This window comes from Temnothorax americanus, unplaced genomic scaffold (genome assembly GCF_048541705.1).
Source record: "Temnothorax americanus isolate GAGA-0224 unplaced genomic scaffold, ASM4854170v1 Scaffold52, whole genome shotgun sequence".
NCBI classification, from domain to species: Eukaryota; Metazoa; Arthropoda; class Insecta; order Hymenoptera; family Formicidae; genus Temnothorax; species Temnothorax americanus.
Window position 1 is genome coordinate 929,900 of NW_027509678.1, and position 18,282 is coordinate 948,181.

The 18,282-nt window shown below is 38.1% G+C and overlaps 1 protein-coding gene across 17 annotated transcripts in view; it reads right to left on the bottom strand.

Moving 5' to 3' along the window:
- Positions 1-18,282, bottom strand: part of Foxp (forkhead box transcription factor P) — a 311,646-nt gene that overhangs the window by 232,470 nt on the left and 60,894 nt on the right. The window contains exon 1 of one of the 17 annotated variants that reach the window (XM_077419199.1): positions 13,937-14,059. The exons of the other annotated variants lie outside the window; for them this stretch is intronic. The gene's annotated coding sequence lies outside the window, so the exon portion shown is untranslated. Of the gene's footprint in view, positions 1-13,936; positions 14,060-18,282 lie in introns of those variants that run through there. 17 annotated transcript variants of the gene reach the window in all.

Consider the following 18,282-nt stretch of genomic DNA (forward strand, 5'->3'; position numbering starts at 1 on the left):
ACTGCTGCCTTACAATCTACTTTAATAATAATCTTGAAACATTAAACTAACTGTTAGTCAATTTTAATTAAATCAGAATGCAAAACTGGGAAATTTTCTTTAAAAAATGACACTCGATTTCATTTGAATAATTATATTCAAATAATTTTCGTAGTCTTTTCGAAATAGTTTCATCTGCGGCAAAAAATAAAAGTGAGTGAGTATACTCTATCTTGTTATCATACAGTAAATCTATAATATTTGCTTCTTTCCTGCATAAATTATCCAAGCACGTAAATGTCTGTGTAAATGATAGAGACAGATGCAAAATATTTCAGGCACAATTAATCAGGTGAGAATAATATCTTGCAGCTATACACGCAGCTATGATACACGTGCCAATTAAGGCATACCAAGCGGAGTGTGTAGAAGTCACATTCGCGTCGCTGGACGCGGCAAAGACGTAGCGAGCTAGAAGTAGGAGGTAAAGAGAGGACGTGACGATAACTGGGCTAATGTGCAATAATGAACACGGTTGCTTATCAAATGGCCCTGACGGTTCTCTTCCTGCTGCCTGTGTAACTTACGACCGCGTCTTTCATGAACCGCGAAACGCGATTGTAACGCGAGTAATAATGGGCGGCAACATATATCCGACCGTTTCGCGATGTTTCGCAATTCGCGTGAAATGAGAAGTGCTCGACGGTGCGATGTTAAAGTTCATCCGTTTTGTTTGGCATCTTTATAAATTTAAGATATTCATAATATACTAATCTACGTGTTACTTTATAAAGAAAACGAAGAGCAAATCTATTCATATCTCTCATTGATACTAAATTCAATACTTTTGTAATGATCATAAAATAGATTCTGCATTTAAAATGTATGTTAAAATAATAAGATAAAAAATGAGATAATGATAAGTATCTCTGTCTGATTTAAGATTATCCTACGTTATATACATAAAATTTTAGGCAGTTAAATCTATTTCATGGCGAATTAAAAGTGACAGCTGAATTTTCAATACCTTATTGAAATATTTGTTACTATAAATACTTGGTTTATATTTTCGAGAATAATAAAATAAAGGCAAAACTTAAAAAAGTTAACTACTATAAGTTAGCTATTTTCTTTCTACTATTCTTAATCTCAAGTACAAAATTGTTATTATAATTTAAAAAGCGATTCTCGTATATGTATCAATACATAAAATTATAATAAAAATGTTTTTTTTTTATTTGGAATTAAAGTAAAATACAAACTTTGTCATAACTTTGCAGAACAATTCTATTATAAAATATAACTTCTATTTCTCAATATTTCTTTATACATATGCATATACATAAACACATATATATTCTTTTTTTCTCAAAATTGATATATATTATTAATTTTTTAAACACTATATCTCACACATGTCTTTATATAATTATTTAAAGATTTTAAAATAAAAGCTATGTAGAGCAACAAAATAATATTATTCAATTGCCACTTTAAAAAAATTCTTTAGTCCAGTTTGCGATCACTCGCAAGATTATTAACTTAACATTCATTTAATCTTGTTCTTCGTGTTCCCCAAGATTGGAACCAGTAATATTTAAATAAGCAATCAATTAACATTCGCAAATCAAACAATCGGGAAAAAAGTCAGATTCTCATTGGGAGACGAAATTTTTTAGGATCGATCAGTCGCTCGCGTTGCATCTTGAAAAATAAGCGTCACATCAATTATCGGTAGCCGCACGACCGACGTATTTTCGCGCGCTGCGCACGTAAGAGCGTGTACACCTTGATATATAGCATGTACGGGGGATATATAGTATGCATATGGAGCTCCTCGTGCTAAGAATAGGCAACATACAGACGGTCAGATATAGCTAGGACTTTGCGCCTATAAGCGAGCAGGTCATTGGCATTAGGGGTTGGAAAGGTGCGCATTTGCGCGATGTGCGCATTCGTATATACGCGATCCAGTCCTCAGTGCCGATCTGCTTTCGATCGAACGGCTGCATCGCTCAGTGTCAAAGTTCAAACCCGGAGTGCAATTTAGGTTGCACCCCGCGCTATAAGGATTCATTAGATTAATCAATGGTTTTTAACTTTCTTCTCCATGTAGGAACAGAGAAAGGGGGAGGGAGGGAGACACAAGTGCGATTAATCAATTCATATACGCAAATTAAATAACAATTCGATCACTTCCTCTTTGATTGATTAATTTGCCGGACGTCAATTAAATCGAATAATAGCGCAATATCATTTAATGTTTTTAAATAATTTTGGTAAGGTAAATGGAGCGATAAAAAAAATTGCCATTTTTATTTTTTCACAATTTAATTCTGGTTTAGTGAAGTTTTTCCGGCGACGCAAAATATTCTAACGATTTTGTAAAAGATATATATAACTTCTCTTATTCTATGCGCCACATACTCGATACTCATCAACGTCGGTACTTCATACCTTTTTAATGACCAACCTGCCTATTATAGAATACAGTTAATATTCTATTTTCTAAGTTTTCAATCGCGAGGCATACGAGAGGCGCACACAGCTTATACCCATATCCACGTTGAAACAACCGCCCCCTCGATTAAAAACGACGCGGTGCACTTTCGCGAAGTGACGCCGCACTGACTTCGATCGGATCGCTGATTTCAATTTAATGGCCCGTCACTCTGACTCTTTGCCCGTTAATTTTTCCGATATTGGTGATCAGCACGCGTACGCGCGCGCGCGCGCGCGCGGTTCTGTGTGTGTTTGTTCTTTCTGTTTTTCCGTTAACGCGTGCCCGCGTTGCTGCGTTGAGCCTCGAGCCGCGCCGCGCCGCGCCACCATTCATGCATCCCCGCGAAACTTTCGTCTGTTTATATCCACATAAATTCTCACACCAGCCGCGCGATACTCCCCCTCCTCCGTTCCGTTATATATCGACTCATCGATCCACTTTATCAGCCTCTTCCTAACCGCGATATTTCCCACGACCAATCACCTGGGAACTTTCGCTGCCAGGCTCCCGCAGCGCTTTTTTTATTTCGCTACCGCATCGCTTCCGCCCGCCGCGGAATCGGAGAGAGAGAGCGAAATGCAGACCGCGGCCACAGGCAGCGTTACACTATAATCAGGGTGATACAATCGGCGCGGCGGCATCGGCTAACATCGGCATCGCCATGCATAAGATAGCCGGTATTTATAGTCGCTTACGTCCCATGCGGACTTGGTTATTACCCGGATGAACTATTTATCTCTGTTGCGTTCCGGACAGATACAATCGTTGTTTGTGTAACCGAATATAATATCTAATATTATTTATTGAATTTTATTTCGCAGTGTGTGTGTGGCAGGTATTACATTTTATACATTTAACTATTTATAAACGCTGTTTAAAAACAATTTCTTTTACATATGTAACATATATACATATATATATGTTAGAATGTTCGCCATATTTTTTCTTAATAATGCGTTGAAGAGGACCCTATTATTAATACCATTTTTGATCGAATATAATACGAATATAAAATGGCCCTTTTAAACTGCATATTGTAATTTTTTATATTGAATATCTAAGTATTTAACGCCTGTCGCCGTTAAAAAAACTGTCTACAATCATGTTGCGATGTATATAGCAACAACAACAAATCAATGCTCTCGACAACAAATGCTGTGACTGATCAAGAGACACGGTAGTGTCTCGCGCCAAGTACACGCGGAGCGAGACCGACCGTGACTCTTTTACGCGACGCGACGAGTTGCGAGTACTCGAGATGTTGAGATCTCGATAACGAGTGAACGGATCAAGTTCTAAGTAGGCTTGATCGATAGCTTGGGGTCCAATTAGGGAGGGGTTTCTCTCATAATATTCCGCTACGTGCCCTACGAACGGAGATATTGCGACGGAAAGTCCAAATGTGAAAATTTATTTTTAAGATACGAATACTACTTCTAACGCCGACGTCTGATATGATGACGTCATAATCAGAAACGTTACTTTCACTTTTTCGACGCTGGCGGCGCAGGTATCGCCAGTTTCGATATCGCGCGCGTATTTCGAAATTAGGTCGATAGACTTATCGGTCAGAAGGAAGATTTCTATTTAGGTAAAAAAATTAGGTATATATATAAATAATATATCAAGAGACACGGTAGTGTCTCGCGCCAAGTACACGCGGTATTGAGTTAACGGAAAAGAAGATTCTCTACGCTTGGCAGAAAATGCCGCTAGGGAATTTTTAAGTCAATTCTTATGAATCAAGCTTGAATTCGATGTCTAGGTGTCCCAGGTTGCCGATGACGAGGTCCAGATAATGCGCTTCATAGTTTTCGATGTCCAGGTGTAATCGTACGTTGAATTCGATGTCTAGGTGTCCCAGGTTGCCGATGACAAGGTCCACATAATGCGCTCCGTAGTTTTCGGTGTCCACGTGTATTACTGCTTTGAATTCGATGTCCACGTGTCCCAGGTTGTTGATGACGGGATCCCGATAGTGCGCTTCATAGTTTTCGGTGTCCAGGTGTAATCGTACGTTGAATTCGATGTCTAGGTGTCCCAGGTTGCCGATGACAAGGTCCACATAGTGAGCTCCGTAGTTTTCGGTGTCCAGGTGTAATAATACGTTGAATGCGATGTCTAAGTGTTCCAGGTTGCCGATGATGAAGTTTAGATAGTGAGTTCCGTAGTTTTAGGTGTCTACGTGTATTTATACCTTGAATTCTATGTTTAGGTGTCCCAGGTTGCTGATGACGAGGTCCAGATATCGCGCTCCGTAGTTTTCGGTGTCTAGGTGTAATAATACTTCGAATTCGATGTTTACGTGTCCCAGGTTGCCGATGACGAGATCCAGATAGTGCGCTTCATAGTTTTCGGGGTCCAGGTGTAATCGTACGTTGAATTCGATGTATAGGTGTCCCAGGTTGCCGATGACAAGGTCCACATAGTGCGCTCCGTAGTTTTCGGTGTCTACGTGTATTAATACCTTGGATTCGATGTCCACGTGTCCCAGGTTGCCGATGACGGGATCCAGATAGTGCGCTTCATAGTTTTCGGTGTCCAGGTGTAATCGTACGTTGAATTCGATGTATAGGTGTCCCAGGTTGCCGATGACGAGGTCCACATAGTGCGCTTCGTAGTTTTCGGTGTCCAGGTGTAATAATACGTTGAATGCGATGTCTAAGTGTTCCAGGTTGCCGATGACGAAGTCCACATAGTGCGCTTCATAGTTTTCGGTGTCCAGGTGTAATAATACGTTGATTGCGATGTCTAAGTGTTCCAGGTTGCCGATGACAATGTCTAGATAGTGAGCTCCGTAGTTTTTGGTGTCTACGTGTATTAATACCTTGAATTCGATGTTTAGGTGTCCCAGGTTGCTGATGACGAGGTCCAGATAGCGCGCTCGGTAGTTTTTGGTGTCTAGGTGTAATAATACCTCGAATTCGATGTCTACGTGTTCCAGGTTGCCGATGACGAGGTCCACATAATGCGCTTCATAGTTTTTGGTGTCTAGGTGTATTAATAACTTTAAATCTAAATGGGTGCGTTCAGCCGATACTCCGCTAGCCTAGAAATTATGAGCAGTCGCTCGTTTTCGCTCGTTTCCTCTCCTTTTAATCCATTAGGTCAAAAGAGAGGAAACGAGCGAAAACGAGCGTCTGCTCACGATTGCTAGGCTAGCAGAGTATCGGCTGAATGCACCCAATGTAGGACACGTAGATATCGAATTCAAGGTATTAATACATGTAGACACTGAAAACTACGAAGCGCACTATGTGGACCTCGTCATCGGCAACTTGGAACACGTGGCCATCGAATTCAAGGTATTAATACACCTGTACACCGAAAACTATAGAGCGCACTATGTGGACCTTGTCATCGGCATCCTGGGACACCTATAAGACATTGAATTCAAGCTTGATTCATAAGAATCGACTTAAAATTTCCCTAGCGGCAGAATTAGAATTATGTCATGACATAATAAAAATCGCTAAATTAAAATTATGTCTAGACATAATAAAAATTGGACAAAAATTATGTCTAGGCATAATAAAAATTGGATGAATTAAAATTATGTCTGACGTAAAAATAATTATCAAAAATATCGATACCTGAAGATATCGGTACATATACAGTTGCGAACAACATTCAGTAAGACACGCAAATAAAAATAAATAAAGAATTTTACAGTTAACGACTTATTAACATTAATCATGCTTTATTGCGATTATGTTTTATGTTGAAATTGAAAAATATATACAAGGTGTACAACTAAAAGGGTTACAGATTATTATTTAAAAAAAACTAAGCAAAATATTAAATTGTTGTTTTCTTTAGAAATAATAGTCCGTAACAATTTTAGCTCGAAATTTTAAATAAATAAGAACAGTAAATAAAAATAATTCAGAGAAAAATGCGATGGGAGTAATATTAAATGATTATCAGCGTGGATGTGGGAGTGAATGATATGGGTGTGCGTGACGACGCGGACGGCGGATAATGCGGCTTATAATTAAGTATAGAATAAATTTATTTATTTATTTAAAATTTCGAGGTCTAACAGCGCCAAGTTTTTTTACAAGAAAAATTTATGTATTTTAATAAAATATTTTTATTTTGTACTGTTACCTTTGTAATTCTTTGTGATTAAATATTTTATTCTATTGAAAAATACATATAAAAATTTTATATTTAAATACAAATTGTATTCCTTCGTTGGATTAAATATTTTAATAAAATATTTGTATTTTGTATACTGTTACCTCTGTAATTCTTTGCGACCATTAAAAAATACACATGTAAACTTTGTATTTAAATATCTTGTATTCCTTTGTTAAATTTAAATAAAATTTTTTAATCTTATAAAATTGTTATCATACATTCTTTTCTAATTGACACAATGTAAAGGTTTTTCAAAGTAGTGCAACAATTATTTTTTGAGGCAATATACATGTTCTCTCTGTAATTGGCGCTCTAATTTAAAGAGCCTAGATATCATTTCTTTTTTGTAATTGTAATAGATCACTTGAAGCGCGACTCTTCTTTTTGATAAGGTAACATAATTTTGTGACGTGTATCACTTGGGTTATAATTTTTCGGAAATAAAGATACTACTGCTTAGATTTTTTCGAGATTTTTCGAGATATAAAAATCTACCACTTGTTACTTAGGTTTTTTCGAAGTATAATACTACCACTTTCATTTTTTTTTAGGTAACAACATATACACTACTATACGTGTACTCGGCGCCTTTTTTTACTTTTTAAAAAAAAAAGTAATTTTGTGCGGATATCACGCCTTTTTGTAGTATATTACGCATTTTATAAACAGTATGTACAGAATAAAGCTATTTGGAGGTATAATACTACCACTTTGTTTTTTTCAAGGTAATGAATACATAACGGAACTAGCAGCGTGCCTAATACAGGAACCAAACGTGCCGATGTAGGTTTATGATATCAAGCAATGCTACGTTTACGATCGATACAATAAGTGCTCGTATATCGTATCGGAGTTAGAATGGTTTAGAGAGCATGACTAAATACTGACGAACGTGAATTAATGTCGCCTTTGTTTTGATCGCCCCTTTCAACATTGTAAGGAACACACACTCTTATAATCCGTATTATTGAAACTAAAAGCAATTTATTTAACAGGCATAGATTTAGAGGAATTTTTAATCCCTTTCAGACGATATATATATTAAATCAAATATTTTTGTTTTTTTAGAAATTTAAGTAAATTATTTTTGTTGTGTTGAGAATTTAATTAATTGATAATTAATTGATAAATCTTGTTTTCTTCCAATGTATTTATTTGATCACGCGAAGTGATCGAAAGAAAAATTTTTAATAGTAAAATATATAATCTTACGAAATATATCATCTTACGAAAAAACGTATCAATCTTGATGCTGAATGTGGAAAGGGCAGCAACATTGTTAAAATCGCGCTTCACTAAAAATAAAAAATAAAAAATAGAAACAAGTCGCACACGTTGTGAATTTTTCAGTGTAGAGAGATTATCGACAGCTGGCCAAATATTAAAAGGCCCCTATTATCGTAACGTATATCGTTGGCGGTAATATGTTACACATCAGACACACATACAAGCGTTACATAACTTGATGGCAAAACGCCAGTATAATGCAAGGAATTCATCACCGGCACGATAGGTATGTAGAATACGATATTGCGGATTAAATACAACTGCGATTTACAATAAAGCCAGGCGTGCACTCTCGTTGATATAATATTTTTATGCATTACACCTAGAATATTACTGATAAACGATCGCGTTAACCCCATTAAAAATGAGATTCTTTTACAAAGTCATTTGTATCATGCTCTCTTTTGTCTTTTGTAATTCGAATTCTTATACTCTCGAGACTTGTCGCTTCACAAAATCACGATTGCTAAAATTTTCGAAACTTGTGTAATGTTTAATATGCTCCATAATTTTTAAGATTTGTTTGGCTCGCCAAAAATTTCTGTAATTTTCGAGATCGTCGTCACTTTCAAGATGTCAAATATCGGTTATATAATCATGGAATGTTTCACGATTTAATTTAAAAAGTAACGTCGAGAAGAGCGACAGCCCGCAGATTGAGCGCGCATCTGCTTATCGCGATAATCCTAACGCGCGCGAGTTCACAAAACTTCGCATTCGTTAGCGAGTCGCTAATTTCGTCCAGTTAATGCCATCTGGATCTTATCGAATACCTAAAGTCTAAAGTCTAATTTAAGAAGCAACGTAATAACAAGTAAAACTGGCGTATCGCGTCACCGATCGCGCCGATGCTGAGGTAACGTTATATGGTGCCATGCGCGCGTGGGCGGATGACCTTAACGTAAATGCAAACGCGGAGATATCGGTGCTGAAAGGAAGAGGCCCGGGATAGGAGGCGAGAAGGTGCGAGACCATAAAATACCGTTGTCGGCGGGTCGGCGCGTTATCGAGGCACGCAACGCTATGGATTACGAGAAAATACGCGAGCGTGCGTCGACGTACACTGCACGGTTAGAAAGGTGTGTATACGCGCTCCATCTATTTTCTCTCCTCTCTCCCTTCCATCCGCTCTACTCTCTTCGCGAATTCGTATCGCTCGCGTATCCGACGCGACGGTCCCTCAAGACTCCTCGCGGACTGGAAGCGCAATTGCCATCGGGAAAGTTGCATGCTACTCTTCTTAGCGCAAACTGCGCGATGTTAACGCCTACCGTGCGATATAAATGTACGAAGTGCTCGAGAATGTTTCCGCCTGATAATCGCAGAACATTATTGGAATGAATGGGACGGCCACGGAAAACGCGCGGAATGAACGGAATGGTTACTTGTCGCTTGAGATTATTTGCGCGAATTTCTTCAGAATTTACAAGAATTCACATTGTTGCCAAACAAAGCATATGTTCACAATTTTTTTTTTTACGAATTAGTAACATATGTAATAATTTACATCAGTTAGTTAAAGATGTGTTATTATTATTCGCTCTTTAATCAAAAGTATCTAGCAATTTCCGCATGTAATTAATATCTTTCTTTATGTTAAACATTTCGCGAATCTTTTTATTATCATCCCGCCATCGTTCCTTCCTTCCCGTTTCTTTAAAGTGCTATTAAACTTCTTATGAACTCAGTTATAATAGTTTATAAGCGACGGGTACCGCATGTAAATATTTTTAGCAAAAGGCAGTTATGCACTCCTTCTTATATACAATATATACATAAGTGTAATGCATTTAGATTGATTAAAATTTTAATCTGAATCGTTATTGACAGTACAGAGCTAGCCGGCATGACGTAACAATTTTCGCGAAATAGATACATAACGATAAGGATATAGAGAAATATCCATGCGGAGGGAACTTGTAACAGATGTTGAGCGCTGGTAAGCCTAGTTTAAATACCGTTATCGGTCCGTACCATTGGGCATAACTGTTTTCCCCGCTGACATACCTCGTATCTCCCGCATTTAATTCCATTAGTTATCCGGCAAACAAATGTACCTTAGTGTATGTAATGTTCTTAATATATGTGCATTATTGGCAATTTGAAACAACTGTATGCGTATACGCTGTATCCTATAAGAAACCTGCTTACAAGGTAGATAAGGTAATGAAAGATAACAGAACTACCTATAGCAAAATTACATTTAGGAGGTATAAAGGAACGCGCACGAAGAAGCATTTCGCAGTTTGGAAAAATTAATTACGAAAATTCCCCATGTAATCTTATTAAATATTTTAACGTTTTATCTGCGTAAATTTTAATCAACGCGGAATGTAAAACTGCAATTGATACTAATCGAATAATATACCGATAAGTTGCGTGTGTAGCTTAATAAATTAAACGCACGTAACTTCGATCGAATTAAAATAATATTCCGCAACGATGTTTCGCAACAATTGTTTGTGAATTATCATTATTGCTCTTTTAATTGAAAGAGATACGTATCTTCCATACTGTGATTTCACACGTTTCGAATTAGAAAGTTAATATACCTTCGAGGAGCGGAATGACAAGTAAAATATACGTGAAGAAGGCTCGCGGTGGACGGCTTGGTAAATACGATTATCAGCGCAATGCTGGACTGCTGGACACTCGGTGCTCGCATGTATACCTATACACGCACGACACGCGTATGCGTGCGTGCTCTACACGCCGCGCGTCACACGCTAGAAAATACGATTCATTACACGGGCATTCGCGCGAGTTTCGTTCAAGTTGCACATGTGCCACGAATAATAAACAATGTCCGGCAGCGGAGATTGCGTGTCCCACGTGCGCGACCCCACGACAGCCCTTGCCTTCTCTTATATGCAGAAAGACCGACGATTATCGATATGACATGTGGCGCGGCGATTTCCATGCACGACTGACTCCTTGCTCGCAGACTTTTTCCTTCTTTCTTTGCTTTTTTTGTGTTGTTCCGATGAACTTACATGAGTATTAATTTTTTTACTGTAAGTCGTGATTTTAATCCGTATAAAAAATGATAATGACTTATGATTGCTTATCAAGTTGACGTTCCGTTCTCAAATGTGGAAATTATAATATTTGCGAGTCTAATGTTTTTCGCTTCAATGGCAGAATATTAATACAGAAGTCATTGCATTAGCCTTCTACGTACAAGTTAAATAAATGTATTTGAAATGATTTGTACAATCATTGTTGAAACTGTCTATAATAATAAATTTATATATAAAAAATTGGCTATATAAAAAATATATATGATTATTAGTAAAAGAGTTGTTTCCAAAGGTGTTTTTTATTAAATATGAAATCCCGTTATATTTCTTATTAGGACGGAGGACAAAGCTCGCACGGGCTTCGCCCCGGTATAACGAAAAACTATACACTCTATAGTTTCTTCCGGAAAATTCTACCCCTATATTTTATATAGTCTTAATACAAAATCTGTCCAGCTGTTCTTGAGTTATAAATAGTGCGTAAATAACCCGACTTTGTTTTATATATATAGATGTAGAAATGTCACATTTTATATAGCAAACATCGTTTATATTATATGCCAACATATGTTTTTCAGTCCTAACAAAGTATTAAATAAATCGTGAAATTATAATTCGATTTTTATATGCTAAAGGCAAAACGTCCGCTTGTTTTATCTGTTCTATCTAACAATATTTTCACGAGCATGTCACTAAAATAACACTCTGTATTTTCAATATACCGATATGTTTGCAATATATACGACAAATATATGTATATGGAATTTACCCATAGTTCCATTTTAATAGCCCAAGAATATACATTTATAAACTCGTGACCCGAATTCTTATTATACTTCACAGCAATATTTAAGCATCGATACACACCGTCTTAAATTTAACGACCTTTAAATCCGATCGAGTTCTTTTAGAGATACGTTCTTTTATTAATGACCAATGTGCGGAAAATGGCTATATCCGTTATAATATTTGCAATTAGCTGACAATTACATCAAGCAGTTGCTAAATTGCTTATTTATAAAAATATACATACTTATTAATAAAAATATATTTTTTTATAATATTTCTTATTTTTTCTTTTACTGCCATATTGCCGCATTCTAATTTAATTAATTAAACAATAATTAAAAATAAATTATTAATATATAACTGTAGGTTAACTCTTATTAATTATCTAAATATTATCAATTTGATCAGCAATTAAAAATAGTAAGACGATTGGTATAAATTTCATTATTTACGATAAAATCGACAAAATGTAATTGTATATATAGAAAATTAAGTGACAATGCGTCGAATACGTGCGGGATTGATATATTTATTTAATTTTAATGATGGGAAACTCGAATCTGTATATTGTAGTCTAATATCTGTAAACATTTAATTAAAACACAACACAATCGCGGTTGCAGCTTTATCGCCAAGATTATTAGCGCGTCCTCTCCATTAATAATATTTGACGATTGATCGCAGCGCTCAAATGCTCATTACGATCGACAGTAAGTTTAGGGCAAAGATCACATACGTGAACTTCACTTCCGCCGAGAACGCGTCGCTTTCTAATCTCGCAACGATCATCGAAACTTGGAACGTGTCTTAACCGTCGAAACTTTACGGAGGTCGCGGTCTGTCGAAGGCGAAACAAGAGCTCAGAGCCGGAGCAAGAGACAACGACAAGTCTTCCTCCGCGTCACAATGCGATAGGAAGCCAGGGGTTTCGAGGCGTTTCGCAGTTAGTCGGCGTCAGGAGATGAAGGCGTAAGTAGGTAAGAAAGTTATTTCCCGACCGGACACGCTCTCAACCCTTCCCCGAGGACCGCGTCGCGTCGCGGTGATGCGGTTTGTACGCGCCGGCAACGGCGTCGCGACGCCGCCGGAGGACTCCTCCCTCGCCGTCACACCTCCGCCGTAAATCGTTTAGATGTCGTAATTACGCAGTGTCGCAAGGGCCGAGGGAGTCGGGTATCAAAAATGGAACGAGACGAAAGAGCGATTTTATGCGAGCACCACCGCCCGCCGCCCGTCGCCCGTCGCCGCGCCGCGCGCCGCCGAGCCCGCACGTTCGCGCGCGGAGCCTCCCAGTTGGGATTATGTTGCCGTAATTTATTTGTATCGCGCAGATTTTTAATGATGCATTAACTGTGTATTAAATTACCAGAATTTGACCGAGAGAAATTCTGCGTATGAAACGCGACGATTTTAAAATATTTCGATCCCGAAAATAATACGAGCGCGATGTTACACGTTTATATGGACTTTTATGACTAAAATTTCTTTTTAATTCAATATAAAATGAAAAATATAAATGTGCTTTTATATTATCATTACGATATTTTGCTCTTTCATTGTTCGATTGGCATAAACTATGACACATCAAGATTTTAAACTTTAGTATTTTGAACTTCCTGTTGACAACGCCTGGCGTCATGAATAATTCTAATAGATGAATTAAAATAGCGCACACACACACAGAGGCCGAAGCAAAACTTATTTTAAATAGCAAAAATTATTTGCTTATTTCCCATTGGCGCTGACATCGCCTGAAATCGGTGATCGCCAATGCTGCTGCACTAAATACAGATCAGTGACGTCGTGTAACGCATCCCGTTCACGTAAAGATAACGCATCGCGCCTCATTGTTCCCTTAAGCATCACGTCAACGCGTCGCGTCGCAAATCGTCATCGTTACAACATGCACAGCAAACTACCGCATCCGAGTGTCATTTACTATTGAAGGCAGCCCAGCCGTGATACGCTAAACTTAGCATCGGGCACAACGCGTCTCTACAAAGGAAATGACGGGCCTCGCTTTATACCTCATACGCTGCCGCCGGGGAAACTATCGCGTTGACGTATATGCATTGGCAACGACGATAAATCGCACGGTCAAACGAGGAATTATGCCTCGAATTACGGCGCCCACCGCCGCCCAAATATACGCGTAAATACACGCCCTCGCGTACGCGGTGTAGATGGATCAAATGGAATCTGTTTAATCCCTTACCTAAGTCTACCCCATTTCAGATTTTAATCCTCTCGGCGTATCGCTCTCTCTCTCTCTCTTTCTCTCTTTCTCTCTTCGGTCATCTTTCAATCGTCGCTGTAGTCGACGGAAACACCGATAAAAGTTAACTTTTGTCAATTGTTAAAAAGGTGAGAGGGGGGGGGATATTTTTTGCCTCAACGTTGTCGCGCTCCGAGAATCGGACCTCACATTGACGCGTACCGATACGCGCTTTGTTATTTAATGTCTTCACTCGTCGCGAGGTATATCGACTAGAACGCGACGACGTCACGCGACGCTGGTTGTGCCGTGCACACGACAACGCGGCGGGAGAAACCGAGAAACGCACGAGAGAGTTTACAGCAATACCGCACCGCGCTCACGCAACCGGCGCGACGCGGGCGGCGACGTCTGCGTGCGTTTCGACGAGGAAAGCCGCGATGACCGATCTACATGGAGCGCACCTCCGTGTCGCAATAATTCAGCGGTGTACGTTTGTGTAACGTAAAATGATTCCTGGAAGCGCGATTTGAAGAATAACGATGTTTTGCATCGTCAGATAAAACCTATACATAATGCTCGCGAGAGAGTTGCCGCGGCCTTGCGCGAAACCAAGAACAAGCGCGATTGGTATCGTATGTGTGTGTCCGTCGCACATGTAAAATCACGATGACCAAAAACTGCGCGCGCCGTGCCGCCTCCATTATTTGCAAAATAACCGTGCTGTTTTACGAACGTTTATATTTTATGCGGTATCTGCAATTTATATTTCAATACAATAACCGGGATAATGAATAGTTCTCACGGAACGCAAACTCTATCAATTATCCAGCTAACTGTACTCCAATGTGATTGATACTGCTGCAATGACCAAATGAGCTTTAAGAAATACATTTTATATATGTATTTATTCAAAAATGAATATAAACATCAGCGACTTATAGATATGCTAGTCTAATTTATATTACTCACTCAAAATATAAAATTAAATTAAATTTCGTAAAAAAAAGAATAAAAAATATAACTGTATTCTACAATATTGCATGTTCGACATATAAAAAATATTCCATTATTTGTCTTCATATATATATATATATATATATATATATATATATATATGTGTGTGTGTGTGTGTGTGTGTTTCGCAAAGTTACTATTCGTATTTTATAAAAACCGAAAAAAGAATTCTCATGTAACATCATGCAAGAATTAAAGATTTAAATATGCGGTCGTCAATTATGAGAAAAATAGTATTTGGAGAATCTCGGTTATTCTCGAAGACATTTAGCCGCGAGCAGGTCACTCGTCATCCCCTCACCAAAGACGGCGCTCTCGGAAGAATACGGAAGCACGTGCGCGTTCTTATCACGGTGTCACCGGGCGGAATAAAAATAAGGAGATGCGGCGTGTTACGTAGAGAAACGTGAGATTTTCAGTGGCACGGTTGGAAAATTGTGCGGGGGAGGAGGCAATATTCCACGATATTCCACGAGACAAACGGAGACGAGAGTATAGCTGGGCATTCGTGGACGAAGAAGGAAAGGATGCGCGTCGGGGGAGGGGGGCGCGCACATGTACGTTGAAACACGTGTGAAAGGGAGAATGGGAGAGACGACGAGCGACGAGGGAACGGACAAAAGAGAAGGCGAGAAATACGGAGAAAGAGAGAGAGAGAGAGAGAGAGAGGCGCTCGAGGAGTTTAAAGGCTAAATGGCCGGGATGCGCGCCATGCATAACAATTAGCCTGGGAAAATCATGAAAACGTTGCGGACCTCTTTTGACTCCGGAGAACTAGCCCCCGGTACCTCTACTACCCCTCGAGAAAACCGTTCCCCACCCTCGGGGCGCCCACCGCTCGACGGAAGCACGCCGAGATAACGGAGAGTTACACTCCCTTCCTTTAACCCTTTGCCGCGGGTTCTCGTCGTGCAGAAGGAACAGCGGTTCTCAACGCATCTCTCGACGCAACTCTCCCTAATCAATTCTTTGTAAAAAGCGCTGTATTTAAAAAAATGTCGGAAAAAATGACTTATGCGTTCGATCAATTACGTAATAAACGAACACCATTAAAAACAATTAGGACCTCATCTGCGCTGCTATATACTATGCGTCACTTGTATAAAATTGTGAAAAATATATATATGCAATTTATATAGGATACGAATAAATATTAGATAGCGTTGAGATGCAATCAAAGTGATCAAAACACATTCCTTAAAATAATATCATTCTGTTAGAATAACCTATGTGCTATATAGAATAATATTGCCCACAGGTGCTAAAACACTTATGCTAATTAAGCATGTGAATGGATGTGAATAAACTCTTACGTTGTACATTGTACATAGGCGACGACGTCAACAATATCACACTATTTATGCTACGACAGAGATGTACAGTGATGGACGTAAGCCGGAAATAAGGCACTCAAGACAAAGGACGAATAGAAGGGTTGATATCGCGTCATCTTAAGGAGCCAGGTACCATCAGGGATGCACGCACGTACGGGCATATTAGGGCCGGGATAATATATGGGTTTCCTTCCAGGCAAGGTGCTCCTTATAACGTGATTTACGTAATCTTACAATACGGCGTGCCGGGTTACATCGGCCACCGAATATATTTAACGCGACTTCTCGCCGAAAGCATTCTATCGCCTTAACGTCTTGTGATATTAACGCTCTCGATACTGCCGAATATTCCAATTCATAATGAAAATTACGTAAAAATATTTATTTAAAGATAATTCACACGCTGGATAATTTACACTCTTAAATTAATCGCCATCATTAACGTAATTTTTTGACAGCGTAAAAGAAGGTTAATTAAATCGAAACTAATTGAAGCGACATATATGTAAGTTGATAATAATGATAATCGAATAATGATAATAAAAAGTACAAATAATTAATTTTAAATGTAAAACGTATTCTAAAAGTTAATTTTTATTTCCTATTTTGAGAGCACTCCTGTTTTCTGTGAAAATACCGCTATCTTGTTTTTGTAAACTAATTTCAAGATTATATTCAAACATTTGGCCAAGATGCAAATAAATAAAAAATTAATTTGTCTTGTATAAAATAATCTCCTATAACCGCTTGCAATAAAGTATTTCAGAAAAAGTTCCTCTAGTGTGTAGTATTTTACAAGACTCTATTCTAGTATAATATTCTTACATGCGTCATCTCCGTTAAAAAAACTGACGCTTCAAATGTTTTTGCGTAAGCATGATCACGTTTTAAAACGTTAGAAAAAGAGAGAGAGAGATTAGATATTATATCATATTTATTCATATACATCCTGATGAATCGCATTTAAATTTAAGCGACGTGTTTATGTAAACATCAATCATTGAAAAATTTTCTTATTAGCTTCCTCGCACTAACAATATCGGTTTATAGTCCGGCGCAGCCATTATTGACGTCAGCGAAATTTTTTTGCACACACGTACGTATAAAATATGTATATATATATGCAAGTTATTTACAACGGAAGATCAACTTTTCGCGATACTCCGCGTGGAGCACGCGATATCGATTACGTTTCTCCTCATCTCTCGTCGTTATAATACGATATGTCGCGCGTGATATAAAACAATCTTGTATTTGAGACATGTTACACGTACGTCTCGAGCTGACGAAATTGTTAAATCTGCGTATTAGGCGGAGAGTATGCGTAATTCAACACAATGCTAGCGAGAATAGAGCGTATCTACGAACACCCACTTAATCTCATGGCCTAAACAGGAAATCCTCCTCTCGGATAATTGCGTGACTAAGTTAAATCTGCAAACGACTAAAGCTCGCTCAATTAATCTATTACGAAGATGGCTTAGATATTATCGCGGACGATTTGTCGTTGCAATTTTTTGTAAGCTACCTTGAAAAGCGCGATTATTAGCGCTTTTATAGCGTGATATACTATTTTTATTTTCTATTGCAAAAACTAGCTGCAACATGAAATGTTAATTATTTCATCTTATACTACAATTACATACTCCAAGAAAAAATTATCTTTACTGGTTTGTCTTATAAAGTTTTGCTTCCTCATAGAGGAAAGCTTTGTTCTCGTAAAAAAAAATTTTTTTTAGTTGCTTTTGCCAATGTGTACAGAATGTTCTAAAACGTCGAAAAATTGTTATTTTAAAAAATGTCGGTATGTGTGTATGTTTGTGTGTATGTGTGTATGTGTGTATGATTGTGCCAAATTTACCGAAATTTCTAAACTCCCAGAATTGATCAACCAAATCTTAACGAATTGTATATGAAATAGGGGGTAAAAAAAAGACTGAAGAATATAATAAAATTAATAAAAATTGCTAATAATCAAGGGGTTCTTTTTTAATA